This window comes from Monodon monoceros, unplaced genomic scaffold (genome assembly GCF_005190385.1).
Source record: "Monodon monoceros isolate NGI ecotype Baffin Bay Population unplaced genomic scaffold, NGI_Narwhal_1 Super_Scaffold_21, whole genome shotgun sequence".
NCBI classification, from domain to species: Eukaryota; Metazoa; Chordata; class Mammalia; order Artiodactyla; family Monodontidae; genus Monodon; species Monodon monoceros.
The window spans coordinates 139,819,507-139,835,425 of NW_021703778.1; the positions used below are offsets into that span (position 1 = coordinate 139,819,507).

Sequence of the window (15,919 nt, forward strand, 5' to 3'; positions counted from 1 at the left end):
CCCATCTCTGAGAGCATATTACCCCATTTACTAAATTAACTCAGCCCTCTGCTAAATTCTCCAAGTATTTCTATAAATTTCCAACTGCGTCTCCAGCTCCAGCTGCACATGCAATCAAAAACAAGTCTGCTCTTTCTGAGCATCCCACTTCCATGCAACACTGCTGTTCAGCTATCTTTCACCAGGCACTATTTCCAGTTCACCAGAGGTGTGCCTGCTCTTAGTAACACTCAAACAACAGCCTGCTGGAGACAAAGCTAGGAGACGTATCTGAGTGATGGATGCCCTGATGTATCTGTCACCCATAATTGCCCCTATCTGTCTTATCACCACCTTGTCACTGAGCAAAGCTCATTATGCCTGGATCCTCCTTCCCTTAAGATGAGTGCTTTCCCAGGGCTCAAATATGCTCTTGAAGAGGTTCTGTCCTACCATTTCACAAGGTATGCTGGGACTCCTATAAACCCCAGTTTAGGCTCAAACTGGACACAGTGTAGTCCAAACCTGGAACACAGCGTCTTGCTAGTAACCTGAAAGGCAGTAGTTTTTATGTTAATCTCACCTTTTAAACTTCTCTTCTTTCCTCCTGATTTTTTTTCTTTCTCTGTGGACACTGGAGTAGAGTCTGTGACACATATTTTCAAACATCATTTTATTTTTTTAATTCACCATTTGTATTTACCTGAAAGTTTAGTTTTAGAGAAGTCCATAGGTAAGTAACTAGCCAACTTAGAACCCATGCTGGTGAAGCCAGTGCTGCAGGTTACCTAGTATCACCCTGACCCAGTCTCCGTAGCCCTGGGAAGGGATAGAAAGAACCCAGTGAAAAAAAGCAGGGAGGGTTGAATTTGGACCTGACTGGTAACCCATCCTTTCATATATAAAAACTTCCAAGCATCTAAAAATTATCCTGATGCAGATACACCTTTAAAGAAGGCAAAAAGTAATTTCTGAGAGGAGGTAGGATGAATCCAAGAGTTCCAACAGCACAGAACAGACCTGAAACTCTAGGGAGCAAATGCACCAGATTTAGAATTTGTTTCCCAGCCACCGCTGACTTTGGCCCTGCCTCCAAGTACATTAATGAGCTCTAAGAACTATTATAAGGTAAAAGGTGCTTTTTGTTTGTGTGCATCATTTTTACCTTATGCTGCCTTGACTATAATTCTGTTCATTCTCTCCTCCTAATGTTGTACTTTTGTATTAAAATAAAAAGCTATGCTGCCATTACCTTACTACAAAGGCCAAAACACCATTGAAAGGTTCCTATGTTGATATGCTAATATTTGATTTTCTAGGACCAGCTGTTGACTCGTTGTAGACATTTCCTAATAATTAATGTTGCTATTACATGTAACTTCAAAATGTCCCTTGAAAACAGCATATAAAGAACAACAAAGCTTATAAGCAAGATATAGGCAATTTTGAGAATATGCACATCTTTAGTATATTCTTTTCTTGGATTTAATACCTTACATAAAACTGAGAACAATTTTTTTTTTAAATACAACTGATGCAAATCTAAACTTTCTCAGCCTAAGAGTGCTGTATTGAAGAGGCCCAGAGTAAATGGTTTAAAATGCAGAGGTGGAATGTGGGAGGAAAGAATTTATAACTGTTCAGATGGAAATCTGTGCTGGGAATTTAGCAAAGGAAACAACGCACACTTAATCTGCAGCCTGTTGATATTCTGTGAAGGTTGTCTCCCTCTTCATTCTTCTCTTTCCTATATAGCCGTTTGCTAGTGAAAGCAAATGTTGTTATACAGAAGCCTCTATGTGAAGCTCTCCAGGGAAACAAGCAGTGTCACGGGAGAAACTACCCTATGTTTAAAGCAGGGAGAGAAATAGCTCAAGAATGTCAGCAAGCACAGAACCCTTACTCAGCTATGCCAGATAAGAGTAGGGAGTAAGAGTGCTATTCTTGTTATTTTTAAAAGGTTTCAGTCTGGGTTTAAATTCTGTATGATTCTACTTCTTAGCTCTTATTCTTATCACCTACCATGACTTTAACAATAAATGTTAAAATTGAAGGGTAAGACTCTATAACTTATTTGGATTGACCTGGATGAATTTTGCCTTTGTTTCTTGTACATTTCATTTAAAAAGAGGGTACAGTGGAGCTTATGGGAGGGGTGCTTCAAATACGTGAGCATTAACTATATTTTTAAAACATTCATTTTTAACTATTATGTGAATATTAAAACACATTCCTTAGACATATTTTCTCTCATTGTGTGGAACACAATACCATTGTGGTTCCTAGCGTTTTTCTTTAAAAAGACAAATTTTTTATAATGTAAAAAAAATTTTATTGAGGTATAATTTACAATGTTATATTAGTTTCAGGTGTACAACATAGTGATTCAGAATTTTTATAGATTATACACCATTTAAAGTTATAAAATATTGGCTGTATTCCTGTGCTATACAATACATCCTTGTAGCTTATTTATTTTATACATAGTAGTTTGTACCTCTTAATCCTCTACTCCTTAATCCCTCTTCTCTTCCCTCTCCCCACTGGTAAACACTAGTTTTTTTTTCTATATGTGTGAGTCTGTTTCTGTTTTGTTATACTCACTAGTTTGTTTTATTTTTTAGATTCCACATATAAGTGGTATCATACAGTATTTGTCTTTCTCTGTCTGACTTATTTCACTAAGCATGATACACTCCAGGTCCATTCATGTTGTTGCAAATGGCAAAAGTTTTTTCTTTTTCATGGCTGAGTAGTATTCCATTGTATATACCACATCTTCTTTATTCATCTGTTGATGGACTTTTAGGTTACTTCCATATCTTGGCTGTTATAAATAATGCTGCTGTGAACACTGGGGTACATGTATCTTTTCAAATTAGTGTTTTGGGATATATACCCAGGAATGGTGTGGCTGGGTCATATGGTAGTTCAATTTTTAGTTTTTTGAGAAGCTTCCATACTGTTTTCCACAGTGGCTGTACCAATTCACATTCCCACCAACAGCATAGAAGGGTTCCCTTTTCTCCACATTCTCACCAACATTTGTTACTTGTGGTCTTTTTGATAAAAGCCATTGTGGCAAGTGTGAAGTGATATCTCATTGTGGTTTTGATTTGCATTTATCAATGATTAGCGGTGTTGAGCATCTTTGCATGTGCCTATTGGCCTTGTGTATGAAAAAGACTAGCTTTTAAACCCAGAGCTGTTCATTGAACTTGCCCAGCAATATACAAGTTAGTGGCAGAGGTGGAAATGGAATCTAAGTTTCTTGAAAGTAACAATCCACAATTCTCATTATGAAGACAAGATAATATCATTATGAAGATATTTCATTTTAGCTAGAACAGGAAGGATAAATAGGATTTGTGTATTTAGAAAAAGAGAGTATGTTAACCAAGTAGGAAACGGAATGAACAAAAATAGAGAAGTAGAAAGAATAGTTTACTCAGGTCAGGCCAGACTGTTTAGAGTAGGAGGTTCAGGTAAAAGGATAATATGTGTAAATTCGGTAGAAATTTGAAGCCAGATTTTGAAAGGTTTTGTAATCCAGGCAGCACTACCCAGTTTGGTTAAATTTGCAGCTTTTTTTAAACGCAGAATTAACATAGTAAACCATATTTTGGAAAGATAATTTGCCCAAGTTGTATCACATGAGCTAAAGTTGGAGACCTACTAGAAATAAGAACAATACAGTTTATTCATTGTTCAGTTAGTCAGGAAGTATTAATTGTGTACCTATTTGAATCACCTGGAGATCTTATTAAAAATGCTGATTGTGATTCAGCAAATCTGGAGTGGGCCAAGATTTTGCATTTCTAACAAGTTCCCAAGAATACCAAGCCACTGGTTCATGGATCACAGGAAGTAACAGAGTATGGTAAACTTAATCATGATTCTACTATGAGTTTTAAACCAAAGGCTCTTGATTCAAAACTGAAATAGATATAGATCTTGTCCTTAAAATTACATGTACTGTAAATGCACTATAAATTACAGCCTAGTAATAAAGATGTTTTAGAAAGTTCAAGAGCTTATGCTCAAATTTGGAAGTAGAATTTTAAAAAAAGAGATTAAATCGAAAGGCATTCTGAAGGCTATTACTTAGAACAGAAGGGTGTCAGTGTTGATTCATCTTCATCTGGATTGCAAAGCCTCATCAAAATGGTATGTGTCTGTACACAAATAAAATGCCTGCATAACCCAGCTATTAGGTCTCTCTACCACAATTTTACATCCCTCTCCAGCAATACACCATTTCAACTTCTTCATTCTCCATTTGTAGTTTATTCTTTCTTGTTTTGGCAGCTTCTCTTCCTATGCTCATTCCCAAATGGAAGTGTCACCATGGCTCACCCTTGACCTTTTTTCCTTCTAATTCTGTATGCTATTGACTCCCAGATCTTATCTCTGTCTTGAGCTCCATGCCTAGATCCACCTGCTTACTAGGTATATTTTCTTTAAGTTCAATAGGCAGAGCAAATTCAACATGTAAAATTAAATTCATTGGCCTTCCCTGGTGGCACAGTGGTTGAGAGTCTGCCTGCCGATACAGGGGACACGGGTTCGTGCCCTGGTCCAGGAAGATCCCACATGCCGCGGAGCGGCTGGGCCCGTGAGCCATGGCTGCTGAGCCTGCGTGTCCGGAGCCTGTGCTCCGCAACGGGAGAGGCCACAACAGTGAGAGGCCTGTGTACCGAAAAAGAATTTAAAAATTTTTTTAAAAATTCATTTTCCCTCCTTTCCTTTCTCACTGCGCCCCCCACTACCATCTTACTCCATTTCTTTGAGTTCTTCTAGCTCAGTGACTGTGCCCACCAGCCACCCAGTCACCCGAGCCATAAGAAACCTGAATGGAAAGTTTCTGTCTCTCACTCAGCCCTGTATTTAAATCCCATACAGTTTCCCTCATCAGTACTTCTGTACGTTCCTATCTCTTCATTTCTACCATCCTGGCTTAGTTTGGGGCTCCGTTTACTTTTTGTCTAGGCACATGAGGCTATCCTCTTAACTGGTCTCCCTGCCTCAAGCCTTGTTCTCCTCTAACTCACCCTCTATTCTGCTACAAATATGATCTTTCTAAGGTGCCAATTATATACTTGTGGCAGAATTGGGGTTTTATTATATGTGGGTAAGTATACTCTAATAATCCAACAAACTTTTATGAAGGGTTATGCTATATCAGATGTTGTCTCAGTCTTTGGTACTACAGAAATGAGTAAGATAGTTATTAGTAAGAACTACAAAAAAGTTTTCAATTCTATTTCACTCCTGTCTTTCCTCCCCACCCAATCCACATCCATTTTCTCCAGCCTCCTCACTCCAAACATGCCAGTCTTTTCCTGGAAAGAGATACTAATCTTTACTTACTACCTACTATATATATAGCACTATACTACATTCTTTCACTTACTTATCTTATTTAGGCCTCATGAAACAACCGATCTAGATAAGTGTCTTTTATCCCCATTTTGTAGATAATAATACTGAAGCTCAAAAAAATTAAATAAGCTGTTCAGAGTCATACAACTAGTAAAAGACAGAATGAGGAGTCCAACCTAGGCCTGTCAAACTCCAGGGTCTTTCTCCTTTTGCTGTACCATGCTGCCCTCTTAACTGGGCTTAGCACCCACAATTTATTAATATTAAGGTTAATAAACTAAATATTCTATATCCATTTTAATAGATAAAACCCCTAAGTAAATAGTAACTGTCAATATTTCAAAAGCCAGAGAGGAAAATTTAGTTTAAATTTTGAATTAAATATTGACTGTGTGTATGAATGAATTATAAGGACTTGAGTTGCAAAATTCTACATCTTTAGGTGATATAGAAGTGGGAGAAAAAGGCAAGAGGATTTATTATGGTAGCTCAAGTTTACTTTCTGGACCCCTAAATAAAGCTTCTTATTCACTGTAAAATAGACACCTCTCCCTTCCATAAAGAGAAAATCCCCTTCCTTTTATAATTTCTTATTTTATCTTTCCTCCCACAACTACTAGAGCCACTTTTGCAGCATTTATTACCTCTGGGTAATCTGTTATAACAAGTTCATAGTATCTTCCAGGGGGTGGGAAGGAGTGGAGAGAGGAGAATGGGAAAGAGGAGACGAGAGCGTGCATGCAATGTAAATAATGGTAATTTGGTATTCAGACCTACATTAATTCAAGTTATAAATGACTGAGATTCACAAATGGCTACCCTATTCTAACCTTTCCCCTACTCACCATCTAAGCTCCTCTGTCAGTACTTTTAAGAGAAGGGAAGGGAGAGAAAGCTTTTTGAGAAGTGAAAGGGCAAAAGCCATGAACAGCAAGAAACTTTAAAGGAACAGTTAATCTCCTTATTCCCTGACTCTCAAGACCCAGTCTGTTTAGGAGAGGTGTTTTATTAAGCCCAAATATCCTCCACATTGGCCAAATGTGTTTGTTCTGTTCACTTTGCTATACTTCTTGATAGTCTAATATTTAGAGGTGCATTTGTGTTTAAAAGTATTCTACCTGAGAGTGAGTTGTTCACATATTAATATTTAATAGTTCAAATCAGACATGCAACATCAGGGTAAATCTGCTGTCCTAAATAAACAGGAACTAATCACTTAGAACTTAGAGTTCTTTGACTCATAGGGCAAATCCTGAACAGGACCACATCAGAACCTTAGCATAGCAAGATACTGTAGGCATGGCAAGAAGTACCTTTGACAGCAGGAAAGGACCCTAGAAAGGTAGATGGGAAGATAACTTAAACAAATGCTTTCCATTTCAACATTCTTTCTTCAGTCTTCCACCTTGTTTCCAAAATTCAGGTTAATACTAAAGCATAATTCAGCAACATATTAGTAACACTATGAGCTAAATGAAGATTTGTTTTTTTGTTTTTAACTACCCTGGAGTCTTGCCCACCATCTGTAATATTATTTTTAAAGGAATGTGTTCCAGCTTCCAAACAGCCAATTTCTCATATAGACTCTGGGAACATAATCTGTGAGTTAGGAACTACCTGTGCGAAAGAAGACTCTCCTGAAGCAGTCAGCTTGCTACTGACTGTATACTGTCTTTCAGCGCTGTTTAAGGAGCTGTATTGGGTTGGCAAAAAAGTGCCTTCAGTTTTTAAGTAAAAATAAAAGACACATTTTTCATTTTCACCAAGAACTTTGTCAAGCAACATATTCACCCTTTTGTTCGACTACCTTTGCCATTTTTCAGGCAACTTTGTAATTCCATCTTCCCAAAACTTATCCTTTTGAGCAAAGAACTGTTCCAGGTGCCTTTTACAGTCTCCAGGGAATTGAAATTTTTTCCATTAAGAGAATTTTTGAATAAATGGAAATCCAAAGGTGCAATGTCTGGTGAATACAGCGGATGAATCAGAACTTCCCAGCCAAGCTCTAACAGTTTTATCCTGGTCATCAAAGAAGTATGCGATCTTGAGTTATACTGATGGAAGATTATGCATTTTCTGTTGACTAATTCCAGATGCTTTTCGTCGAGTGCTGCTTCCAGTTGGTCTAACTGGGAGCAGTACTTGTTGGAATTAATCATTTGGTTTTCCAGAAGGAGCTCATAATAGAGGACTCCCTTCCAGCCCCACCATATATAAAGCATCACCTTCTTTGGGTGAAGACTGGCTTCTGGTGTGGTTGGTGGTGGTTCGTTTCGCTTGCCCCACGATCTCTTCCATTCCACATTGTCGTACAGTATCCACTTTTCATCGCCTGTCACAATTTGTTTTAAAAACAGACCGTTTTCATTACGTTTAAGTAGAGAATCGCATGCAGAAGTACGGTCAAGAAGGTTTTCTTCACTTAATTTATATGGAACCCAAACATCAAAGCGATTAACATAACTAAACTAGTGCAAATGATTTTCAGCGCTTGATTTGGATATTTTGAGTTTGTCAGCTATCTCCCACGTGGTATGACGTTGATTGTTCTCAATTCATGTCTCCATTCTCGATTTGATCACTATCAACTTCAACTGATCTACCCAACCGTGGAGCATCGTCCAGCGAGAAATCTCCAGCACGAACCTTCGCAAACCACTTTTGACATGTTGGATCAGTCACAGTACTGCACAAATCTTTTTTTGCGTTTCAGTTGCGTTTTTACATTTCTTGAAATAATAAAGCATAATATGTCGAAAATGTTGCTTTTTCTCCTCCATCTTCAATATTAAAATGGCTACAGGGCTTCCCTGGTGGCGCAGTGGTTGGGAGTCCGCCTGCCGATGCAGGGGACGCGGGTTCGTGCCCCGGTCTGGGAGGATCCCACGTGCCGCGGAGCGGCTGGGCCCGTGAGCCATGGCTGCTGAGCCTGCGCGTCCGGAGCCTGTGCTCCGCAGCGGGAGAGGCCACAGCGGTGAGAGGCCCGCGTACTGCAAAAAAAAAAATGACTACACAAAAATTCACAAATTTTGATGTCTTTTTTTAAATGCACGCTGATATGACAGCTGTCACATACAATCAAACAAAATTGTTTAGAATGAAAGTAAAGGCAACTAAGTGCTGCTAGAGCCATCATACAGAAAAGAACGATCGAACCTTTTGGCCAACCCAATAATTAGTAGTAGGACGGTGAAACATTTTAAAATGGGTGTATCATGATCACCTTCTCTTCCTGGTCCAGTTCTATTATGAACTTCTTAGGCCATTGTTCTAGATATTCTAGGTATACATTTTCTTTTTTTCTTCTTTTTTATTTTCTTGTTTATTTACTATTTTAATTTTTTATTGAAGCATAGTTGATTTACAATATTATACTAATTTTAGGTGTACAACATAGTGATTCAAAATTTTTATAGATTATACTCCATAGATAGTTATTATAAAATGTTGGCTATATTCCCTGTGCTATACAATACATACTTGTAGCTTGTCTATTTTGTACATAGTAGTTTGTACCTCTTAATCCTCTACCCCTATCTTGTCCCTCCTCCTTTCCCTCTCCACACTGGTAAACACTAGTTTGTTCTCTGTATCTGTGAGTCTGTTTCTGTTTTGTTATATTCACTAGTTTGTTGTATTTTTTAGATTCCACATATAAGCAATAACATTCAGTATTTGTCTCTCTCTGTCTGACTTATATTATTAAGCATAATACCCTCCAGGTCCAGCCATATTGTTGCAAATGGCAAACTTCCATTCTTCTTTATGGCTGAGTAGTATTCCATAGTGTATATACACCACATCTTCTTTATCCATTCACCTGTTGATGGACATTTAGGTTGCTTCCAAACTTGGCCGTTGTAAAGAATGCTGTTATGAACATTGGAGTGCATGTATCTTTTCAAATTAATGTTTTCATTTTCTTTGGATATATACCCAGGAGTGGAATGCTGGGTCATATGGTAGTTCTATTTTTATTTTTTTTGAGGCATCTCTGTACTGTTTTCCACAGTGGCTGCACCAATTTACATTCCCACCAACAATGTACAAGGGTTCCCTTTTCTCCACATCCATGCCAACATTTGTTACCTGTGGTCTTTTTGATGATAGCCATTGTGACAAGTGCGAAATGATATCTCATTGTGGTTTCAATTTGCACTTCTGTGATGATTAGCGATGTTGAGCATCTTTTCTTCTGCCTCTTGGCCATCATATATCTTCATTGGAAAAATGTCTATTAAGTTCTTATGCCCATCTTTTAATCAGGGTGTTTGGGGTTTTTTTAATATTGAGTTGTATGAGCTGTTTATATATTTTGGATATTGATCCCTTATTGGTCATATCATTTGCAAATATTTTTTCTCATTCAGTAGGTTCTTTTTTCATTTTGCCAATGGTTTCCTTTGCTGTGCAAGAACTTTTGAGTTTAATTAGGTCCCATTTATTTATTTTTGCTTTTGTTTCCTTTGCCTTAGGAGACAGCTCCAAAAAATTATTGCAACAATTTATGTCAAAGAGTGTTCTGGGTTTTCTTCTAGAAGTTTTATGGTTTCTGGTCTGACATTTAGGTCTTTAATCAATTTTTAGTTTATTTTTGTATATAGTATGAGAAAGTGTTCTACTTTAATTATTTTACATATGGCTGTCCAGGTTTCCCAGCACCACTTATTGAAGAGACTGTCTTTTCTCCACTGTACGTTCTTGCCTTCTTTGTCATAGATTAATTGACTACCACAGGGGCATGGGTTTATTTCTGGGCTTTCTATTATATTCCATTAATCTATATTTCTGTTTTTGTGCCAGTACCATACTGTTTTGATTACTGTAGCTTTGTAGTATAGGCTGAAATCAGGGAGTCTGATTCCCCCAGCTCTGTTTTTCTTTCTCAAGATTGCTTTGGCTATTCAAGGTCTTTTGTGTTTCCATACAAATTTTAAAAATTTTTGTTCGAGTTCTGTGAAAAATGCCATTGGTATTTTTTAAGGATTACATTGAGTCTGTAGATTGCCTTGTGTTGTGTGGTTGTTTTAATTCTTCCAATCCATGAACACGGTGTATCTTTCCATCTGTTTGTGTGGTCTTCAATTTCTTTCATCAGTGTCTTATAGTTTTCTAAGTACAGATCTTTTACCTCCTTATGTGGGTTTATTCCTGGGTATTTTATTCCTTTTATTGTGATTATAAATGGGGTTGTTTCCTTAATTTCTTTTTCTGATCTTTTGTTGGTAGTGTATAGAAGTGCAACAGATTTCTGTATATTAATTTTGTATCCTGCACCTTTACTGAATTCAGTGATGAGCTCTAGTAGTTTTCCGGTGGCGTCTTTAGGATTTTCTAATGTATAGTATTATGTCATCTGCAACAGTGACAGTTTTACTTCTTCCCTTCCAATTCAGATTCCTTTTATTATTTTTCTTGTCTGATTGCTGTGTCTACAACTTCCAATACTATGGTGAAGAAAAGTGGTGAGAGTGTGCATCTTTGTCTTGTCCCTGATCTTAGAAGAAATGCTTTCAGCTTTTCACCATTGAATATAATGTTAGCTGTGGGCTTATCATATATGGCCTTATTATGTTGGGGTATGTAACCTCTATACCCACTTTATTGAGAGTTTTTATTATACATAAATGTTGAATTTTGTCAAAAGCTTTTTCTGCATCTGTTGACATGATCATATAGTTTTTATTCTTCAATTTGTTAATGTGGTGTATCACACTGATTGACTTGCAGATATCAAGCCAGCCTTGCATTCCTGGGATAAATCTCACTTGATCATGGTGTGTGATCCTTTTAATGTATTGTTGGATTTGGTTTGCTAATATTTTGTCCAGGATTTTTGCATCTACATTCATCAGTGATATTGGCCTGTAATTTTTGTGTGTGTGTGATATCTTTGTCTGTATTGGTATCAGGGTGATGCTGACCTCATAGAATGAGTTTAGAAGCATCCTTCCTCTGCAATTTTTTGGAATAGTTTGAGGAGGATAGATGTTAATTTTTCTCTAAATGTTTGGTAGAATTCATCTGTGAAGCCATCCAGTTCTGGACTTTCGTTTGTTGGAAGTTATTTGGTTACTAATTCAGTTTCATTACTGGCAATTGGTCTGTTCATGTTTCCTAATTCTTCCTGGTTCAGTCTTGGGAGATTGTACATTTCTAGGAATTTGTCCATTTCTTGCAGGTTGTCCATTTTATTGGTACATAGTAGTTTTTGTAATCTCTTATGATCCTTTGTATTTCTGTGGTATCGGTCATAACTTTGCCTTTTTCATTTCTGATTTTATTGATTTGAGTCCTCTCTCTTTTTTCCTGATGAGTTGGCTAAAGTTTTACCCAATTTGCTTATCTTTTCAAAGAACCAGCTCTTAGTTTCATTGATCTTTCCTATTGTTTTTTCAGTCTCTATATCTTTTATTTCTGCTCTGATGTTTATGATTTCTTTCCTTCAACTAACTTAGGTTTTTGTTTGTTCTTTTTCTACTTCTTTCAGGTGTAAGATTAGGTTGTTTATCTTAGATTTTTCTTGTTTCCTGTGGTAAGCTTGTATTGCTATAAACTTCCCTCTTAGAATTGCTTTTACTGAGTCCCATAGATTTTGGATCATTGTGTTTTCATTTTCATTTGTCTCCAGGTATTTTTATTTCTTTCATTTTTTCAGTAATCCATTGGTTGTTTAATAGCATATTGTTTAGCCTCCATGTGTTTGTGTTTTTTGCAGTTTTATTTTTTCTTGTATTTGATTTCTAGTCTCATAGCATTATGGTCAGAAAAGATGTTTGATATTATTTCAATTTTCTTAAGTTTACTGAGGCTTGTTTTGTGGCCTAATATGTCATCTGTCCTGGAGAATGTCCCATGTGCACTTGAAAAGAATTTGTATTCTCCTACTTTTGGATGGAATGTTCTATATATATCCATTAACTCCATTTGATCTAATATATCACTTAAGTCCAATGTTTTCTTATTGATTTTCTATCCGGATGATATTTCCATTAATGTGAGTGGTTTGCTAATGTCCCCTACTATTACTGTGTTACTGTAAGTTTCTTCCTTTATGTTTGTTAACATTTGCTGTATGTATTTTGGTGCTCCTATGTTGGGTGCATATATATTTACAATTGCTATATCTTCCTGTATTGATCCCTTGATCATTATGTAACATCCTTCTTTTTCTCTTGTACAGTCTTCGTTTCAACATCTATTTTGTCTGGTATAAGTATTGCTACCCCAGCTTTTCTTTTGATTTCCATTTGCATGGAGTACCTTTTTTTCATCCCCTCATGTTCAGTCTGTGTGTGTCTTTAGATCTGAAACAAGTCTCTTGTAGGCAGCATATATATAAGTCTTGTTTTTGTATTCATTAAGCCACTCCGTGTCTTTTGATTGGAGCATTTGGTCCATTTACACTTAAAGTCATTATGGATAGGTATGTATTTATTGCCATTTTGTTACTTGCTTGGGGGTTGTTTTTGTAGCTCTTTTTCGTTCCATTCTTCTTTTGTTCTCTTCCCTTGTGGTGTGATGGCTATCTTTATTGTTATGTTTGGATTCCTTTCCTTTTTCTGTGTGTGTATCTATTATAGATTTTTGGTTTGTGGTTACCATGAGGTTTATATATATAGCAATTTACATATATACATGTATACGTGATTATTTTAAGTTACTGATCTCTTAAGTTCAAAAACATTTTAACAACCCTGCATTTTTACTCTCCTTCCCTCAAAATTACTATTTTTAACATCATATTTTATGTCCGTTTGTTTTGTGAATCCCTTAACTGCTTATCATGGATATAAATGATTTTGCTACTTTCGTCTTTTAACCTCCTTACTTGCTTTGTATGTGGTTGACTTTTACTGTATATTTGCCTTTATGATGATCTTTTTCCTTTCATAATTTTCATGTTTCTAATTGTGGCCTTTTCTTTTTCACTTAGAGAATTCCCTTTAACATTCATTGTGAAGCTGCTTTGGTGGTGCTGAACTCTTTATGTTTTCCTTGTCTGTGAAACTTTTGATCTCTTCATCAAATTTGAATGAGAGTCCTGCCAGGTAGAGTATTCTTTGTTGTAGGTTTTCCCCTTTCATCACTTTAAATATATTGTGCCACTCCCTCTGGCCTGCAGAGTTTCTGCTGAAAGGTCAGCTGATAGCCTTAGGGGAGTTCCCGTGTATGTTATTCATTGCTTTTCCCTTGCTGCTTTTAATATTCTCTCTTTATCTTTAATTTTGCTATTTTAATTACTAGTGTGTCTTGGTGTGGTCCTCTTTGGGTTGATCCTGCTTGGGACTCTCCATGCTTCCTGGGCCTGGCTGTCTGTGTCCTTTCCCAGGTTAGGGAAATTTTCAGCTGTTACGTCTTCAAATATGTTATTTGCCACTTTCTCTCTCCTCTTCTCCTCTGGGACCCCTATAATGAAAATGTTAATACATTTGATGTTATCCCAGAGGTCTCTTAAATTGTCCTCATTTTTTAAATTCTTTTTTCTTTTTTTTCTTCAGCTTTAGTGACTTCCACTAGTCTGTCTTCCAGCTCACTGATCTGTTCCTCTGTATCACCTAGTCTACCGTTGATTCCTTCTAGTGTATTTTTCATTTCAGTTATCATGTTCTTCATCTCTGGTTCTTCTTTATATTTTCTAAGTCATTGTCAAAAAATTCTAACTTCTCACTCTGTTCATCCATTCTTCTCCCTAGTTCTTTGATTATCTTTACGATCATTACCTTGAACGCTTTCTGGGGTGCATTGCCTATCTCCATGTCACTGAGTTCTCCTTCTGGGGTTTTATCTTGTTCCTTCATTTGGAACATGTTCCTCTATCACCTCATTTTGCCTAACTTGCTGTTTTTTATTTCTATGTATCTGGTAGGTTGGTTACATTTTCTGATCTTGGAGAAGTAGCCTTTTGTAGAAGACTTCCTATGTATCCCAGCAGTGCACCCTCCTCTGGTCACCAGAGCTATGTGCTATAGGGGTGTCCCCTGTGTGGGCTATGTAGGTCCTTCTGTTTCAGCAGGCTGACTACTCTGGGCAATCTGGTAGGTGTGACTGGCCCCCAGTTTTGTTGGTTACCAGGTGCTGCCTTGTACAGAGCTTCCAGCTACTGGTTGGTGGGGCTGGGTCACAAGACAGCTAGCTGCAGAATCCCAGGGTGTCCAGGGCTATTGCTGGCTCACTGGTGGGTGAAGTCGGAGTCCAGGACATCCTGGGGCTGGTACCCACCTACCAGTGGGTGAAGCCAAGTCTTGGAGCTAGTGCTGGCCCATTGGCTGGGTTTGGCTGCAGGGCCCGGTGGTCCCAGAGCTGGTGTCAGACCACTGGTCATTGGGGCATTCCTGACACAGCTGGCTATGGAGTCCAGGGTGTCCCAAAGCTTGTGTTGGCTTGCTGTTGGGCAGTGTAGGGGCCCAGCCAGTCCCAGGGCAGGTAGTGGCCTGCTGGTGGGTGGTCTGGGTCCTGCCACAGTGGGCTGTGGAGCTGCAGTTGTCCCAGGCCTAGCATTCTCGTCCAAGGTGCCTGCTATTGCATGAGACTGCTCCCGAGGCTAAAACAGGCACACTGGTAGGTGGGATCAGGACCCAGGGGATTCTGAGGCTGGTGCCTGCCCACTGCTAGGTGGAACTGGGTCCCAGTATCTCTGACTGCAGAGTCTTGGGGGTCTCAGGTCTAGTGCCTATGCAGTGGTGTGTGGGGACAGGTCCTGTGCCCTCAGTTGGGCAGGGCCGTGTCCAGGGGTGGCTGTGGGCTCAGGGGATCTTAAGGCAGTCTGTATGCTGGTGAGTGGAGCTGTGTCCTGGCTCAATTAGTTGCTTGACCCGAGGCATCGCAGTACCAGTGCCTACAAGCTTGATGGGCAGAGGTGGGGCTGGGTATTGAGACTAATAAGCTAGAGGGAGGATTCCAAAATGGCATTTGCCAGCACCAGTGTCCACGTAGCAGAACAAGCTCTCAAAAATGGCTGTCGCCAATGTCTGTTTCCCCAGGGTGATCTCCAGTTGTCTCCTGCCTCTCCAGGAGACTCTCCAAGATCAGCAGGTAGGTCTGACCCAGGCTCCTTTCAAATTACTGCTTCTTCCCTGGGTCCCAGAGCATGTGAGATTTTGTGTGCCCTTTAAGAGTTTAGTCTCTATTTCCCACAATCCTCTGGGACTCCTGAAAGCAAGCCCCGCTGACCAACAGAGCCAAATGTTTTGGGGACTCGTCTTCCTGGTACAGGACCCCCAGGCTAGGGAGCTTGATGTGGGGCTCAGACCCCTTGCTTCTTAGGGAGCACCTCTGCAATTTTAATTTTTCTCCCATTTGTATGTCACCCACCTGGGGGTTTGGGTCTTGACTATACTATGACTTCACCCCTCCTACCCATCTTGTTGTGCTTCCTTCTTTATGTCTTTAGTTATATTATCTTTTCTGGTAGGTTCTGGTCTTTTTCATTGATAGTTGTTCTGTAAATAATTCTAAAATTTTTGTGCCTATGAGAGGAGGTGAGTCCTGGATCCTTCTACTGTGCCATCTTGGGAACGCCCCCCGCCCAGCTATACATTTTTAATGTAACTTTTTT

At 38.6% G+C, this 15,919-nt stretch overlaps 1 protein-coding gene across 2 annotated transcripts in view; it reads left to right on the forward strand.

The window, feature by feature from the left end:
- Positions 1-15,919, forward strand: part of GPHN (gephyrin) — a 619,699-nt gene that overhangs the window by 552,931 nt on the left and 50,849 nt on the right. The window lies entirely within an intron of this gene.